We start from the raw sequence: 19,066 nt of genomic DNA, 5'->3' as shown, positions 1-19,066 counted from the left end.
ATAAATTAACATAGTAGTGTTTCAAAAAGTAAATTAATAAATAATAATTTTATTTATTTATTTTTTGTAAGACCTCGGTAAAAATTTTAAAAATTTAAGATATCTATAATCTTTTTGTCAAACCTAGAGGTCTTTAAATGGAATTCTCCTAATACAGGTTGGATGAAGATAAATATCGACAGTAGCTGTAAGACAATCCTCGACTAGAATTGATGGTCTTAATAGAGATCCCTTTGGTACGAGTAGATAGTTTTTCTAGTTTAGTTGGGGTAGTTACTAATATGGTGGTGATACCCCTGAATTTAATTTGGACTCTAGAATTGACTTTCGTATATTTTGAATCGAACTCTTTTGAAGCTCTTCAACATGCAATTCTTATGTGCATTCTTTCCTTAAGGTCTCTTATGAGATCAAACTTTTTAAATCTTTAAATTAGAATTTAGTGTGTCAATGTATTTTGCATGAAGACAATTAATGTACAAATTAAATGACCAAAATAGATTCAGTATATAAATATATATATATATATATAAAAGATTTCTTCTACATTGATGGAGTTATTTAAAAACCATAGAGGTCTTTTTCTTATCTGCTCTCCTTTCCTTTTAGTTTAGGAACATGGCAGCCGGGTTTATTTCAAGACAATGGTACCCAAATATCATATGGATCTTGGCTTTCCCGAAGATGCAGCAGTTCATGCTTCAGCGGGCGAGACGCAGCGCGACGGCGGCAGCAGCAGCTCCTTGCAATGCCTCCTAACTTGGAAAACTACGTCAGAGGTAGTAAAAGCAATTGTCTGAGAGAGGCGCGAGCCCGAGCCACAGTGGCTCTGTGTTCCACTTCGGCTAGTCAGGTGCAGCACTTTTGACAACTTTCTCAACCTCGGTTTATTCATTGAAATTTGTAATGTTTTAGTTTTCTGAAACATGGGTTGTCAATTTGTTATCTCGGGGAAAAATGGCAATATTGTACAGAAACCGTTGGATCCAGTGACGGGTATTTTCATTTTTTTTTTTTTTTTTGAAATTTCATGTACAATATGTAGATTGCAAAGCTTCTAATGCATGTAGGCATTCTGTGCAGCGAAGTTCTTTGCTTGGTTAATGATTGAAAGGGTGTCTGCCAATTCAAATATACTAAATCATCATCATTGACCCATACTTTTGAAGAATTAAGTATATTATCTCACATTATTGTTGACGGCTATCCTGGGGCTAGAGTTCATAGAAAGGGAATTCCTGTACTACTTTAAGTCATAGGTTTTGGGGCTTGAATTTGGACAAAACTTAAATACAATTTTGTATGGCACTCTGTCTAAATTCACACAAATCCAAAGTTAAGGCCTTTTTCTCCTTCGTCTTGTCTTTCTTCTTCTAGCAATAATGCTCGTTTCTTGCCCTAAAAATATTAAATTCTTTTCAAGTTTGTATGACTATATTAATTTTATTCTTTAAATTTGTTCTATGAATAGATGTGTCTTGTAGTCAAATGGCTCCATACCATCTTGGACTTGTAATATGCTTATAGGTCATCTCCACCAATTTGTTGGGGGCAAAAATAGGTTATCAATCAACCTTCCACTCCCCTTTGGCAAGAGTTTGCATTTTTGTTTCCTTTTTTTAAGTGTGAAGAGTCCTGATTGTTTTAAGATTTTTTTTTTGTTGCATTCCATCTCTATTTCTCTCTTGTTTCTTCTTCTGGCAATTTGAGCTAATGGTTTATAAAGCAACTCTTCATGTAAAGTATTTTAATTAAATATAAAATTCTTACTTACTTTTCTTGTTATAGTGGACTTTAAAACCGAATCAAATAATTAAAGGATGATTAAAATGAATTAGCAAGCTTATACTCTACAACAATGCTCTTGCGTCTTAATGCTTGGCTATTCCCAATCCTCCACTTGCCAGAGTAATTTGAATAAAATTGGTATTGTAATTTTTTTTCCTTGTTTGCTTAGGACAAAACTTTATCTACTTTAGAATTTTTCTTCACTGGAGACTTTCTTGAAAGTTGTGGCCCAATCTAAAATTCAGGGGAAATCTTCCTTAAGAGGATTTGAACCTTGGTCTCACAAGGAAGTAAACCACTTGAGCTAACAGGCTAACCCCCATATTGTCAGTCTTCACTTTTTCATATGGCCCCAATTGAGTGCATGTAGTGTTTGTTGGGATTGGTTTGGGAAATTACGATCATTGTTAGAAGGCAGACAAGAAAAATGCTTCAATTGGTAATACATATCAATTTTTTGAGATTTCATTTCCTGTTGCATTACAATACTCCTGTTGCTCTGCGATACTAATGATTGTCATAACATGGTTAATATTCCACTTTTGAAATATTTTTTCATGGAAAAATATTGTAATATTTTTTATTGAGAAAGTTTATTTTCCGTTCTTTTTATAACATGACATGATGATTAATGGTAGTGATTAGTAGCAAAACTTATATACGTGATACTTAGAGCTGCTCGAGGCAATGCCGTTAAATATTTATTTGATCCTGTGAATAGCTAGCTCTTCACCTATTGCTTGTCTGAATATTTATTTGACAGGCACTTGCATGGTGTGTTGGATGTATGAACAGTGGACAATGATGTTTCTTTCAAATTTCAGAATTTATTCTTTCTTTTTGTTTTTCAAATTGTTACCAAACCCAATGTAAATGACCGACAGTCATTGTTTTAACAAGCACTGAAACAGAGTATAGCAGCAGTTGAGAACTTAAGCAAGAAAAGAATTCTTTCTCTCTTATTCAATGTTATACGTACAGCTGAGACCTCTGATATATATAACCAGAGGAAGAAGAAGAAAGGAGGAAAAAAACAGAAGAAGAAAATTAGAACAGAAACTAACAGAAAAAGAAAAAAAAAAACAACCAACCCAACTGACGAAAAATAAACTGAAAAAACTAATCATTTTTTTTGTAATAGTCCCCCTCAAGATGATGTGTAGATATTATGCACATTCATTTTGGATAAAAGAACTTCAAAAACTTTAGAACCTAAAGGTTTAGTCATTAAATCTGCAAGCTGATGAGCAGAAGATACATGTAAAGTGGTAAGACCCTCTTGTAATTTATCACGAACCAAATGACAATCGATTTTAATGTGTTTAGTATGTTCATGATAAACCGGATTGGCTGCTATATGAAGAGCAGCTTGGTTATCACAAAATAAAAAAGCTGATTGAGGATGATGTTGATGCAGATCAGCAAGTAACGATTTAAGCTAGATAATTTCGCAAACAGTGACACCCATGGATCTATATTTAGCTTCTGTTGAGGACCGTGATATGGTGTGTTGCTTCTTAGATTTCCATGATACAAGAGAATCCCCAATGAAAATGCAAGAACCACTTATGGATCTACGAGTATCCAGGCAGCTGGCCCAATCTGAATCTGAAAAAGCTTTGAGATGAACCTTAGATGAAGATGGAAAAAATAAGCCTTGTCCAGGAGTAGATTTGAGATATCATAAAATTCTCATGGCAGCTTGTAAATGAGGCATTCTAGGAATATCTAAAAATTGACTAAGATGATGTACAACAAATGTAATGTTAGGTCTGGTATGAGTCAAATACAATAATCTTCCAATAAGTCTTCTGTAAGCTGAAACATCATCTACTAGTTCACCAGCATCTTTGGATAATTTTGTATGAGGATCCATGGGAAATGAGACTAGTTTAGCAGCAAGTAATCCAGCATCTGAAATTAGTTCCAAACAATATTTTCTTTGAGATAAAGATATAACTTTTTTCGATCGAGCTATCTCCATTCCAAGAAAGAATTTTGCAGGCCCCAAATCCTTCAACTTAAACTCAGCAGCTATTGATTTTTTAACATTCTCAAGAACAACTAAATCACTACTAGCTAAGAGGATATCATCAACATACAATAACAAGGCAACAAAAGAACCTCCTTCCTTCTTAGTAAACAAAGAATAATCAGCTTTGGACTGAGAAAAACCCACTGAAAACTACACGGATGTGAATTTTGAATTCCATTGTCTTGAAGCTTGCTTCAAACCATATAAAGATCTTTGCAATTTACATACTCTTTTGTCCCCCTTACTAAGATAGCCTGGAGGAGGCTTCATATAAACTTCCTCATCTAATTCCCCCTATAGAAATGCATTATTAATATCTAAATGATGGAGATGCCAATCATGTATTGTAGCAAGTGATAAAATACACCTCACAGTAACCATCTTTGCAACAGGTGAAAAAGTCTCAAAAAAATCCAAGCCTTCCATTTGAGTATAACCTTTAGCAACAAGTCTTGCCTTATGTCTTTCTATTGAACCATCAGAATTGTATTTGATTTTATATACCCACTTACAACCTATGGGAGTTTTATTAGGTGGTAATGTTGTGAGAACCCAGGTTTTATTCATTTCAAGTGCAGACAATTCTGCAGACATAGCAGCTCTCCAAGGAGCATGCTGAATAGCTTGATGATAAAAGACAGGTTCAAAATCAGAAGAAATGGCAATGGAGAATGCTTTGTGTGATTCAGATAATCTGGAGTAAGAAAGTACTTCAGAAATGCTATGTTTATTACCTGAGATAGTAAGAGGATCCCTGGTAGATGATTGAGACTTAGAAGTAGCTAAGTTGCAATGATAAGCTTTTAGGTAACCAGGCTGTTTGTGTTGTCGAGTTGATTTTCTCAAGGGTGCAAATTGATTTACATCATAGAAGGGTAAATTATTGTTAGATGGAACAACAGAAACTGGAGTAGGAAGTGCTGATGACAATGTTTCAGAGAAAATTATATTCTCATTAGAATCTGAAACTGGATTGGGAAAAACTGTAATAGAACTTTCTGAAGGTGTGATGGACTAAAATGAATGTTCATGTGTAGAAATCATATTGAAATCAAATGAAAAAGGAAATATGGATTCATGAAATATGACATCTCTAGAAACAAAAAATGTTTTCTATTCCAAATCATAAAGCTTGTAGCCCTTTATACCAAATGGATAACCTATAAACATACATTTTCTTGCTCTTGATGAAAATTTTGATCTGTTTTGGACAAGGGTTGATGCATAGCATAAACAACCAAAGACTTTTAAATGTTTATATGCTGGAGTTGAATTATACAAAACTTCGTGTGGGGACCTGTTTTGCAAAATCAATGATGGAATTCTATTGATAATATATGTTGCAGTAAGTATACATTCTCCCCAAAAAATTAAAGGAATGTGTGATTGAAATTTTAAAGCTCTTGCTACATTTAATAAATATTGATGTTTTCTTTCAACTATAGAATTTTGTTGAGGTGTTTCTACACATGAAACTTGATGCAAAATTCCTTTTGAATTAAAAAAATTTATCATTTTAAACTCTAAACCATTGTCAGATCGTATACATTTAATCTTTGTCTCAAATTGTGTTTCAACCATATTGTAAAAAACAGTAAAAAAATTTGTAACTTCAGATTTCTGTTTCATTAAGTAGGTCCATGTAAATTTGGAGTGATCATCCACTAAGGTAAGAAAGTATCTAGACCCATTATGAGTTGGAATAGAAAATGGCCCCCAAATATTAGCATGAACAAGATTAAAAGGAAAACTTTTATTATATGAATGAATTTCTAAAGGAAGCCTTTTCTGGTTTGCTAAAGGACAAACTGTACAATGATCATCTGGTTTATCTAGGAAACTAATGTTTGATACATTTTTGAAAGAAAATTCAAACGAGACAAGGAAGGATGCCCTAATCTGCTATGCCAGATTTTGGAGTTTATGACAGAATGTACAATGGTTGATTTTGGCGAAGAACTAACAGCATGAACCCGATTGTTGCAAAATATATAACACAGCAGATTTTCTAGCAATCCCAATCATCCTCCATGGGGTAAATTCCTGAATAAAACAAACATTAGGTAAGAAAATAAAATTGCATTTTTAAGATGAAGTAAGTTTACTAATTGAAAGTAAATTATATGAGAAAGATGGTACACAAAGTACATCTTTGAGAATTAAACTTTCAAACAATTGAATTGTGCCAATATGAGTGACTGGAACAGTATATCCATTTGGAAGCATGACAGTAGTATCTAAAGATTATGTATCAGTTGAATGAATAATATGATCTGTAGCACCAGTGTCTACGATCCAAAGATGCTGGGATGTTGATGAGGATATTGAACAACTTGAAGGAAAACTTGAAAGTATCATACCTTGGGTATTTTGTGGAAGAATGTTAGAAACAACATTAGTTGCTTGATGATTAATGGTTTCATTAGATTGTGAGTGGATTAAAGCTAACAATTTCTGACAGTCTTCTTGAGAAAAAGGCAATTTGTTATAAGGTTCAAAGTTTGCATCAATAGGATGACTTGTAACTTGATTAGCTGATGAAGACTTTCCCTTCTGTCGAGAGTTGGTGAATTTATAACCTGGAGGATACCCATGTATTTTGTAGCATTTATCAACAGTATGATTATTCAATCCACAATGAGTGCAAAATAATTTTGCTTTCCTTTGCTGTTGCTGATTTCCAGAAGTAGTTTTGTGGCTTGAAAAATTTGATTATGGTATTTTGCTCATAAAGGCAACTATATCAATTACACCAGATTTGCAGATCTCTCGCTGTTTCTCTTATTGAACCATTAAAGAAAAAAATTTGTTAATTTTTGGTAGAGAATCCATCATCAGAATCTGCCCTCTAATATGTGAAAAACTTTCATTTAACCCCGTCAAGAACTGAATGACATGTTGCTTATCTTGATATTTCAAGAATTCCCGAATAGCATCACAAGTGCATGTTCTTAGAACACCACAAGAACAAGTGGGAATCTAATTATAGTCAGCCAATTCATCCCATAAAGATTTAATTTTCGTATAGTAATCTCTTACTGACATGTTTTCTTGAACTAGAATGGATAAATCCTTTTGAAGTTGAAAAATCCTTGGTTCATTTCCTTGTGTAAATTTGTTCTTGAGATCTTGACACATATCCTTGGCAGTGTGAGAACAAATAATGCTAGCCCCAATTTCTCTTGATACTGAATTAATGATCCAAGAAGATACCATATTATTGCATCTTTCCCACATAGCATTCGAAGCATCTGTTGAGGATGATCTGGCAATTGTTCCATTTACAAACCCAATCTTGTTCTTTGCCTTCAAAGCCATCATCATGGATCTACTCCATGTGTGATAATTTTCCCCTGTGAGGACATTCAAAACCAGCATTGTACCTGGTGAATCACCACTCTGTAAGTGGTATGGATTACTTTCTTCATTCGTATTGCTCATTGAAATGGATGAAGTAGACATTGCAGTGGAACTTCTCAACTTTCCGCTCTGATACCATGAAACAGAGTATAGCAGCAGTTCAGAACTTAAGCAAGAAAATAATTCTCTCTCTTATTCAATGTTATACGTACAACTGAGACCTCTGATATATATAACCAGAGGAAGAAGAAGAAAGAAGGAAAAAACAGAAGAAGAAAACTAGAACAGAAACTAACAGAAAAATAAAAAAAAAACAACCAACCCAACTGACGAAAAATAAACTGAAAAAACTAATCATTTTTCTGTAATAAGCACGGACAATATTGACTGACTCTGCTAGGCTTTCTTTCTCTATTTAACAGATATATCAGTGTTACCCCCATGAAATCTTGGTTGGAATTTCTTTTTCTTTCTTTCTTTATTTTACCTTCAGTTTATTATTCACCTGCATTTTATAAATTCTTGAATCTAGTTTTGTTTCATTCTATATCCAAAATATTGTTTAAAAATTGAACTCTTGAAATCTGGTTCATTTTATCCATGAACTTTTGGTTGCTGATAGGACTGGAACATCCATTTTCATATTTCTTCTAGGCTTAAATTGCTTGAAAGAACATTAATATGGAGTATTAAGAAAAGACAATTTTTTTTCTTCTAAGAATTCCTGGTATCCATTTTGATATCTTCTTCTTCTTCTTCTTCGTTGTGCCAAGCATAATTATAATTAATCACTTCCTCCATGTCATTTTATTGGCAGGATCTTGCTGAAACTGTTTCAGCTTGGGCACTGGCTTGATATCTGGTCATGGACAAATTTGATGAAGTGGTTTACACGTCTGAAGCAGTTTAAGCATATGTCATGGGTACATAGAAAGCTTATGAAATTCCATTGTCTGCCAAGATGGATTTACTTTTCCTGTCAAAAGAGTAAGGTCTAATCTCCAATAATTCCCCCTTCCAAAGCAAAAAAGAGGACAAAAGAGAGAAGAATTAAATTTTGGGAAAAAATGATTACTGAGAAACTACAGTATTATTTCCGTAGTTGGGGATTAGCTCAATTCAGTACTTATCCCTATCTTCCAATACTGAACAAAATTGTTCATGCACTTACTGCATGGATCAGGGTGATATCTGATGCACATTCAAGATAACGTGACAAATTTACAGGAACAATCTGACAGGAAACTTCAAACCATGAGACAGAAATAGGGGGTGAAAAAATGAAGAAACTTATTCTGTCAAATGGATTGCCCTCTGGGACAGAACCTGGTGCATAAAATTAGAATTGGAGAGAATGATATGAATGTTGCTGATTCCTAAACAAGTGACAAAGTGGATACTTTTTCCAACTCTGAAATGCAAGCCCCTCATCGTTGTTCTGGTGATGCACAAGGCACTTCTAACCCTTGCAAAGTTCTCTGGTTCTGTCTGCTACTTCAATTTGTGCTGCCCTATGACAAGAGCAGACGGCATTCTTGAAAGGAGTAGCCTTTCTATTATGGTAGTCAAGTGTAGAAAAAGTATTGTTACTCATTTGATGACACCTGAGAAAGGATAGAACTGCATAGTGCTTTGAAGTGCCCCACTTTGAAAGGCTGCTGGTTTAATTTCTTCGGCTGTTAATGGAGCATTCTGATGGGTTTTGAGATCTGCACTCAACAATGGCCATGGAAGTTTGTTCACTGTCCACATGCCTAAAATCTATAGCCGTATTAGTATTTGTTTCTGAGGTATAAAGATGTCTGAAGAAAGTCAAATAGGTCGTCTTTATTTCCTCTGCCTCTTCTGTCCAGCTTCCCCCAACTGTTCCATGCCTCATGATTCTGTTCTAATGGTCTACCTTATCTAAAGCTTGACTTAATTTCGGAGAATGTAACAACTTTCAACAGATTATCTTCATGGCAGGTACTAATGATATTTTTCAGCATTTCACTATTTGATATATCATATCATTTGAATATGATCATTCACACAAACTTTTCAACTTAAAGTTGGGTTCTGCTTTGGTAGCACCCTGCTGGAATAGGATTGCCAGCTCTTTGTGCAAATGCCAACTGAATTTTTTTTTTCTTCACACATATATTGCTGTAAGGTTGGGAAGCACTAGGCTTGGGCCACACAATGGGGATAGCCCATCCCCAACATCCCATTTCATCTCACGGTTTGAGTTTTTGTTGGGCGAGAAGGACCACCCACACTGCAATTGATAAAGATACAAAAAAATTGCAAGAACTAAAAGAAACACAAGAAATTTACGGGGTTCAGCACTAGACCTACATCCATAGACAATCTGACAAAAATTTAATTATTATCAACATGTAGAGAAAATACAACAAGAGAGTACCACTCCGTTCCTCACAATTTTGAAAACCCACAACCCTTTTCTAACCCAAGAAAAGAAATTTGTGTAGGACTATGAACCCAAGGTGAGCCCCTTTTACAATTCACTCTGTATGGCTTGAACTTACACCCACTTTCTACCCACATGGCAATGAGACTCCACTCCTTATATGAACCCTACATGCATAGCATATAATGTCCAACCACCCAAAAATTAACCATGCTACAATTACCTAGACAATTGTACCCAAAGTCAAGACATGACTTTGAAACTTGCATGCTTGGGAAGCTAAATCATACAAATCAAACAATGAGTCTTCAAGGAAGAAAATACCAAGCTAGTTGTCAACCATGCATGTCTTGGAAAAATATGCCTCCACTTACCAAGACTAATAATTAGCCTTGAAAACAAGTTTGGCATGACAACCAAACATTCATGCCCTATGCAAGGATCAACTTCCAAACATCCTACTTCTTTCCATTTTTATTTTATTTTATTGTGTTTATCATTTGAATAACTTGGGACTCCCCCACATGAGCTGGACTAACTCAACAATTTCAGACCTCCAACATAAATTTCTTACTTTCAAACAGCTACTGTCTGCTAAAAATGTGAAAACTAAACAAAATAAAGTTATGATACGTACAAAAAGTTGGACATGGTCTACATCTTTAAATAGCAACGCTTAGGAGAAACAATAAGAGGAAATTTTAGTTTATTTGTTAATCTAGTAGCTTCAGTCACATCCAAATTCTCTCCGCTTGATTTTCCAGGCGATTCCCAATCAAACCCTTGTAAGAGATTGACCAGCACAAGCTCAATGATGGTAATGGAATATGCAGCACTAGGGCAACCCTTTCTTCCAGCTCCAAATGAAATCATTTGAAAATTATGTCCTCTAAAATTTGCAAGGTTGTTCAAGTTCCTATTTGGCCTAAAACTCCTCTACTGCTACCCATGATTTGGGGTTCCTATCAATTGCCCAAGGATTGATAAATACTTTTGTTTTAGCCAAAATGTCAAATCTATTTACTTTGACATCTTCAATGGATTCTCGTGGACAAGCACTTGGGTTGTAGGGTGTAGCCATAGGTTCTCCTTGATCACTACTCTCAAGCAGTGTGTTTCCTTTCTATCATCCTCAATTATGCTTGGATTGTCCTACAATTGTTCTGATTTCTCTCTGTTCCTCCATGACCTATGGGTGCCTTAGTAGAACTCATAGTCCATTCCAAAGTCATGGAAGTAGTATCTATACAAGCAGTGAATATGTCTTGCAAGGTGTGCCATATAAATTATTATTGGAAAACAAAAATTCACTCATGTCATTTAGTTAACTTGCAATACCTAGGACATGATAGCATGGACTTAAGCCCGTGTGAGTTTGTGTATAGAAGATGTCTTTTCTTACATGTTGCAAGAAAAGAGAGCAAAATCTCTAATCTTGGTACCTAAGCTTTAATCATTTCGATGAGGAGAAGTTGATGGGCATCTTAGTTAAAATTTAATCATAAGAATGAACATGTTGTTGACCATTATTATCAAACAACCCTTATTAAGAGGCTCGGTGAACTAAAAATCATCTGAACTCCTCAATTAGTAGTCCATTCCCTATCCCAATCCCCTCCCCATTTTCAAAATGTGAACTTGTGACCTCTAATAAGAATGTTCCCTAATTAAATAATTAATTTGCCATCTAAGGAGCTATTGTAATACCATGTCAAAGAAACTATTGAGGCTTGCAAATTTGGTGGCATGCAGTCCACACTTCATGATGACCTTCTTCTTGCCACTCAACCTCGTCCTCAGTCTCTCCCATGGTGAACCTACTCTAGCAGGTTTAACCTCTCTCAATTCCCCTCCTCGTTGTCCTTGACTTCTCCTTTTTTGCTTCTACTTCCCTCGCCGACCCCCTTGGCCGTTTCCTCCTTTACTTCGATTCTCCTCTTGTTGTCTCCTTTCGTAGCCGGCCACCTTCGCAGGTTTCTCCCTTGCTTCAACTCTCATCTCATTGTCACCTCTTGTTGTATTTGTATGTGTGACTTTAATATTTCGGGCTCATAAACAAGGGACAAAGAAAAACATATGGATTAAATGGTGTTGCATAGTAGGGACTCGTTGACGAGTAAATCCCAAGAGCAAGGAAAATTAAGAGATTCTGAGATACCGTGAGTAGATTTAAAGACTAATCGACGAGTGGGCTGACTAGTCGACGAGTGTCCTTCTCTAGCTTGTCGATGAGTGCCCTGTTCTCGTCGATGAGCGCATTTGGGCTGTGAGAAAGAATTTGAATTTTGAATTGGAACGTTGGGGTGGTTGGGAATTCGGAGTGAAACTTTCGAGGGGTTGATAAATATGTTGTTCTGGGCATATTTTGAGACCAGAGAAAAAGATCATAGTGAAGTGTCTTGTGTACTTACTAATTTCTTAGTAAAATTCTTATGCCGATTGCTTTCGTGGATGTAGGTTTTGTCGAACCACGCAAATCCTCGTGTTGATTCTCGTTGATTCTTATTTTTCTGGTTGTGTTTCATTTACTTGTGTTTAACTTATTCCGCTTTGCATCCTATATCCGATAATCACAACAAATTGGTATTAGAGTGATTGTTGTCATGGCGTCGGGATCATTTTCTGCAAGATTTGACATTGTCAAATTCGATGGAACCGAAAATTTCGATTTGTGGCAGAGGAGAGTTAAGGATATACTTGTGCAATAAGGAATGACTAAGGCTCTACTTGGCGTTCAACCGGATGGAATGGATGAGGCAACTTGGGGAGAATTGCAAACAAAGGCCGCTTCTACAATACGTTTGTGTTTGGCTGATAAAGTGCTTTATCGTGTGATGGAGGAAGATTCTCTAACGGCTATATAATGAAAGTTAGAAAGCTGGTACATGTTCAAATCACTCAATAATAAACTTTTTCTTAAGCAGCGTCTTTATCGACTTAAGATGGTTGAAGGTTCAAACTTAGATCAACATATCAATGCCTTTAATCAAATCATAAGTGATTTGATGCGGGTTGATGTTAAGTTTGATGAAGACGATAAGACTTTGATATTATTAAACTCCTTGCCATCGACTCATACCTATGAAAATTTGGTTACCACTCTTACATGGGGAAAATAGACTCTTGATTTAGAAGAGGTGACAAGTGCCTTACTGAATTTTCATCAAAGGCTAAAAATATGTGATGAAGGAGAAAGACTTGTGGTGAAAGGTAACAATGAGTGTGGTAAAGGAAAGTTTAAAAGTGGGTCAAGTCAGAAATTTCGTACTTAATCCAAGAAGAAAAAGGATATTCGGTGTTATAAATGCGGTAAAAAAAGGCATGTTAAACTGGAGTGTCCAGATTAGAAGAAAGGAAATGCTGAAAAGTGTGAGAGGATTTCGAAATCAGCGGATGTGGTTTAAGGAGGTTCAGTGTGCAGTGATGGTGATGTTCTTTCGGTTTCGTCGGGGTCGGATAACCTTACGGACTCATGGATACTTGACTCGGCATGTTCTTACCATATGACTCCAAATAAGGAGTGGTTCAACACCTATAGGTTAGTGAATTCACGTTCAATTCTTATGGGTAATGATGTTTCTTATAAGATCATTGGCATAGGAAATGTTAAGATAAAAATATTTGATGATGCTATGAGAACCTTCAGCAATGTAAGACATATACTGGAGTTAAGGAAGAGTTTGATATCACTTGACACCTTGAATTGTAATGGTTTTAATTACAAGTCCGAAAGTGGGGTTATGAAAGTATGGAAAGGAAATCTAACGGTGATAAAAGGGAAAAAGTTAAATGGGAATATTTATACAATGTAGGGAGCTACTGTTTTAGGTGGAGCTGCAACCGTAGATACTGAATTTGATGTAACTGTCTTGTGGCATATGCGTCTCGGGCATCGGGGGGAACATGGTATGAAGGAACTACACAAGAGGAAACTCTTGAAAGGTATGAAATCATGTCAGCTGGATTTTTGCAAGATTTGTGTTCTTAGAAAACAAAATAGGGAAAAATTTAAATCAACTGTTCACAAGATGAAGGGTAATCTTGATTATGTGCATTCCGATATTTGGGGACTGGTTAGAGTAGTATCAAGGGGTGGACATGTGTATTATGTGAGTTTTGTTGATGATTATTTACGGAAAGTCTAGGTATACTTCATGCGGCACAAGTCTGATACGTTTGTTAGATTCAAGTTGTGGAAAACTGAAGTGGAAAACTAGACGGGGAGGAGAATCAAATATCTAAGGTTGAACAATGGGACCGAGTACACTGATTCTCGGTTCATGGAGTTTTGTGCGCACTAGGACATTAAGAGACACTTTACCATTCACCGGACATCTCAGCAAAATGGTGTGACTGAAAGGATGAATCAGACTCTTACTGAAAGAGTTCGGTGTCTCAAACTTAATGCAGAGCTACCGAAGAACTTATGGGGAGAGGCAGTTAGTATGACTTGTTTTTTGATAAACCGATCACCAAGGGCGTCGCTAGAGGGTAAAGTGGTAGAAGAGGTATGGATAAGAAATGCAGTAGACTACTCTGAATTGAAGGTATTCGGGTGTCCAGCCTATGTTCGCGTGTCTAGTGAGGAGAGGTCTAAGCTTGACCCAAAATCTCGACGTTGCATCTTTTTGGGATATCAGAAGGGTGTGAAAGGATACAAGCTGTGGGATTCAGTGACAAACAAGGTGGTGATTACTACGGATGTAGTTTTTGATGAGAAGACTATGGTGAAGCGTACTCAAAATTGTGATGAACAGAAATAGGAGCACCAGAAAACTGGGGTAAAGATAAACATGTTGTGCAGGTGGATTTGGAAGCTCAGGGCAATGACAATGATCATGGTCCTATCGTTGCAGGGAGCTCTAGCTCGGGAAACCAGCAAGTCGACAATCTTCCTATACGGAGATCTAGACGTACTATCAAACCACCACCAAGGTATGAGTTTGAAGAGTTAGTTTCTTATGCTTTTCTTACCAGTTGTAATGATCCAATTACATTTCAAGAGGCAGTGCATGGTTGGGAGAAATGATGGGTGCAATGATTGAAGAGATGAAAACACTACATAAGAATCAAACTTGGGATTCGGTGGAGCTTCCAGATGGGAAGAGACCGATAGGTTGCAAATAGATATTTAGGAAGAAGGAAACAATTTTAGAAAAGGAAGGAGAAAAATTCAAGGCACGATTGGTAGCAAAAGGGTACTCATAGAAGAAGGGAATAGACTATGATGAGATTTTTTTTACCTGTGGTCCGACACACTTCTATTAGGATAGTGTTGGGGTTAGTAGCTTATTATAATCTTCATTTGGAAAAAATGGATGTGAAGACGACGTTTCTTCACAGTGACTTGGAGGAACAGATTTATACGATACAACCGGAGGGATTTAGTGAACCAGGAAAAGAAAACTTAGTTTGCAAGTTGAAAAAATCTTTTTACGAGTTGAAACAGTTTCCAAGGAAATGGTATAAAAGATTTGATTCCTATATGATCAAGAGTGACTACAAAAGGTGTAAGTATGACTGCTGCGTGCATGTGAACAAGTTTGATGGTGGTTCTTTTATTTTCTTGTTATTATATGTCGATGACATGTTGATAGCTGCAAAAGATTTAATTGAGGTGAATCAGTTAAAGAAACTATTACATAAAGAGTTTAACATGAAGAATCTTGGTTCAGCCAAGAAAATATTTGGCATGAAGATTCGTCGGGACAAAACTGCAGGGAAGTTATAGTTATCTCAGGGCGGTTATGTGGAGAAGGTGTTGGAAATGTTTAGCATGACTGATGCAAAATCGGTGTGTACACTTTTAGCTAGTCATTTTAAGTTGTCTACTGCAGATAGCCCAAGTACGGACGAGGATATCCGGGAGATGTCAAAAGGTCCCCTATGCTAGCGCTTTGGGGAGTTTAATGCATGCCATGGTGTGTACGAGGCTAGACTTGGCACATACTATGAGCGTGGTAAGTAAGTTTCTCTCTAATCTAAGAAGACAACATTGAGAAGCCGTCAAATGGATATTCAGATACTTGCGGGGTACATCGATTATGACATCATGTTCGGCAACCAGCAGGGTTGTCCTTCAGTTATGGGGTTCGTTGATTCTGATTATGTAGGGGCTATGGATGACAAAAGGTTTACAATGAGTTATGTTTTTACCTTTGTAGGAGGACCTATATGTTGGAGATCCATGGTTCAATCTCTGGTTGCGTTGTCCACAATTGAAACTGAATATATGACAGTTGCCAAAGCTACAAAGAAAGCCTTATGGCTTACCGGTTTGGTCAAAGAGCTGGGCTTACAACAAGAAGGGGTCGTGCTGCATTGTGATAGTTAGAGTGCTATTTACTTAACGAAGAATCAAGTGTACTATGCTAGAACCAAACATATTGATGTGAGGTTCCACAGGGTTTGGGAGTTGATTACTTCGGGTGAGCTTGTATTAGAGAAGGTTCACACGTTTGAAAACACAGTGGATATTTTGATGAAACTAGTCACTAGTGAAAAGTTCAAGCTTTGCTTGAACTTACTCCATGTCTCCAAGTGATAGAAGGGAGACAAATCCAACCGAGTGTTCCAAGTTCAAGGTGGAGCAGTCAGACATGTTTTCGGGTTCTCCTAAGGGGCGTATAATTGCCAAGGTGGAGATTGTTGTATTTGTATGTGCGGCTCTTATACTTAGGGGTCATAAATAAAAGAAGAAGAAAAACATATGGATTAAAAGGTGCTGCACAGCAGGGACTCGTTGACGAGTAAATTTCGAGAGTAAGGAAAATTCAGGAATTCTGAGATAGCGAGAGCAGATTTAAAGACTCGTTGACGAGTGGGCTGACTAGTTGACGAGTGTCCTTCTCTGGCTCGTTGACGAGTGCCCTGTTCTCATTGACAAGCTCATCTGGGTTGCGAGAAAGAATTTGAATTTTGAATTGGGACGTTGGGGTGGTTGTGAATTCAGAGGGAAACCTTCGAGGGGTCGATAAATATGTTGTTCTGGGCATATTTTGAGACTAGAGAAAAAGATCATTGTGAAGTGTATTGTGTACTTTCTAATTTCTTAGTGAAATTTTTGTGCCGATTGCTTCCGTGGATGTAAGCTTTGCCGAACCACGTAAATCCTCGTTTTGATACTTGTTGATTCTTATTTTTCTAGTTGTGTTTTATTTACTTGTTGTGTTTAACTTATTCCGCTGTGCATCCTATATCCGATAATCACAATACCTTTTGTTTCTGGCACTTCTTTCACCATCAATGTCCTTCGTTTTGATTTTTCGACCCTCGTTTTTTGTGTTCCTCCCCACGAAGCCTCACCTTGAAGCTTCTTCTAGCCTCAGCCCTATCCCCTTCTCTCCTTCTTTCCTTCTCTCTTGACCTTCTCACCTTTCTTACTGTAACCTTTAAACATTGTCCCTTCACATCCTGTCTCCTTGTCACTAATCCACAACGCATACTAGTTTGGATCAATATGCATATATTTGTATATCTTATCATACAATTTGTTTAATTTTGCCCTCTTGCCAATTTGAATTGCTCTAACTGGTTGAGTACTATAACCAACTCTATCCACTCTTGTGATCATTTCTCTTCATGTACAATAGGACAGTCACCAAAACACTACTTGAGCTTCTTGCCATTCAGAGCAGTACTCTCGAAATGATAAATACCTACAAGAAACACATAACCCTAACTTTCAAAATTCGCTTCATTATAATCAGTCGTCTTGCATATGAAGGTAATCACAATATTCACGATATAGACATACATGAGTGTGTTAGGAAAGGTGACTGCAATTCTATTTTTCATGGGTTGGCTAAATTGCTAGATAAAAGAAGGCATGATTGGATTCTAGTTTATGAGTGAGGTCATTAGAAATCGTAAGTTCATCATTAAGGATAGTACATGTTTTTTTTTAAAAAAATCATTATTTGGAGGAAGACTGTTTTACTTCTTTGATTGAATTTAAGGGTTTGGAGGGCAATTTCATGACAACCTCTGAGGAAAAGTTCAGGGTAGCTCTATTTGAGATGGTGAGGGACAAAACTTCTTATGCAGATAACTTTATTGTCTTTCTCTTAAATTTTTGGGATGTGATGAGACCATGAGAGGCAAGTTATGAATTTGTTCACAAATTCATTTTTGTCGGTTATTGGAAAGAACATTAATTCCACTTTTGTTAGGTTGGAGCCTAAGATAAGCCCAATTTTACGTCAACAATTTTATACCTAATTAGCTTGGTGATGGTGTGTGTAGGATCATTGCGAGGTCAATATTTATAGGTTGAATGTGATTTTCAAGTACTATTTCTCATTTTAAACATTTGCTTTTTTATGGGTGATAAAAAACGTTTGCTTCTATTTTCGTGGCTAATGAGGTGGTCGAGAATGTGCATAGGAAGGATTACAATGTTCTCTTTTAAGTTGGTTTTGAGAGTATGTCGTCATGTTAGTTGGAATTTCTTAGGCAATATATTGGTTAGGAAGAGTTTTGGTGATAGGTGGAGGTGGATAAGAAGAGGTTGCATCTTTAGTACATATAGCATTCAAATTGGAAATAAGGTAAATACATTTTTTTTTTTTTTTAAAGTTCAATAGAAAATTTGTTTGACAGTCATAAATTCAAAATACATTTTCACATAAAAATTTTATTACAAGCAATTTGATGAAAATTTAAAAGTTTGACTAAAGTAACATTTCTCCATTTTCTCAATAATTTTATCTAATTAGATATATTATAATAAATTTCATGATGATTTCTATGAAAACAATATTTTGAAAATTAATATGTTGGTAAGAATTTAAATATTTTTAGAATAATTAGAATAATAAAATTAATGATTTTACTAAAATAAATTTACTTTTAATAATTAATTCTACTATATCAAATAGATTCAGTCATGCAATAAATTTAAATAATATATCAATATTTTTTTATATTTAATATACAAATTAACATCATACTCTCTTTTCATACTTCAAAATAATTTTTAAATGCGGCATAACGAATATTATCGAATTACTTTTACTTAAACTCATAAATATGTAAATCTCTATTTCTTTATTTCATTTTTTGTATTTTGTTTAAATAACATAAGATGAAATAAAACCCTAACCAAAAACATTTACACACTAATTCATTACATATTTATATAATTATAAAATTAAATAAAACCCTAACAGTAAAAAATTTTCAACATGAACCATATGACTTCAAAAATTAAAGCAAATTGATAATAACAATTTCACATTCATCATTTGTAGATTCAAATAAACATGAGATTAAATACAACTCTAAACTCGACAATTTACACGTTACTAATTAAACATTCAAATAATCATGAAATTTAATAAAAACACTCACATGAAAACTTCCCATTCAAACCTTCATACTTCAAAATTAAAACTAAATTTAATATGCATACAAATGGATAATAAAATTTACATAAAATGAAAATTTTCATATGCATTCAAAAAATTTAATAT

The 19,066-nt window shown here is 35.6% G+C and overlaps 1 long non-coding RNA gene across 1 annotated transcript; it reads left to right on the top strand.

Annotated features, from left to right (window-relative positions):
- Positions 1 to 553: 553 nt before the first annotated feature.
- Positions 554 to 9,177, top strand: LOC131145548 (uncharacterized). Its single transcript, XR_009134162.1, has 2 exons — positions 554 to 853; positions 8,001 to 9,177. It is a non-coding gene; the product is annotated as an uncharacterized LOC131145548 (long non-coding RNA).
- The last annotated feature ends 9,889 nt before the right edge of the window (positions 9,178 to 19,066 follow it).

This window comes from Malania oleifera, chromosome 13 (genome assembly GCF_029873635.1).
Source record: "Malania oleifera isolate guangnan ecotype guangnan chromosome 13, ASM2987363v1, whole genome shotgun sequence".
In the NCBI taxonomy this organism is placed as follows: Eukaryota; Viridiplantae; Streptophyta; class Magnoliopsida; order Santalales; family Ximeniaceae; genus Malania; species Malania oleifera.
The sequence above is the reverse complement of the archived record's forward strand: the minus strand, read 5'-3'. Positions and strand labels throughout refer to the sequence as shown.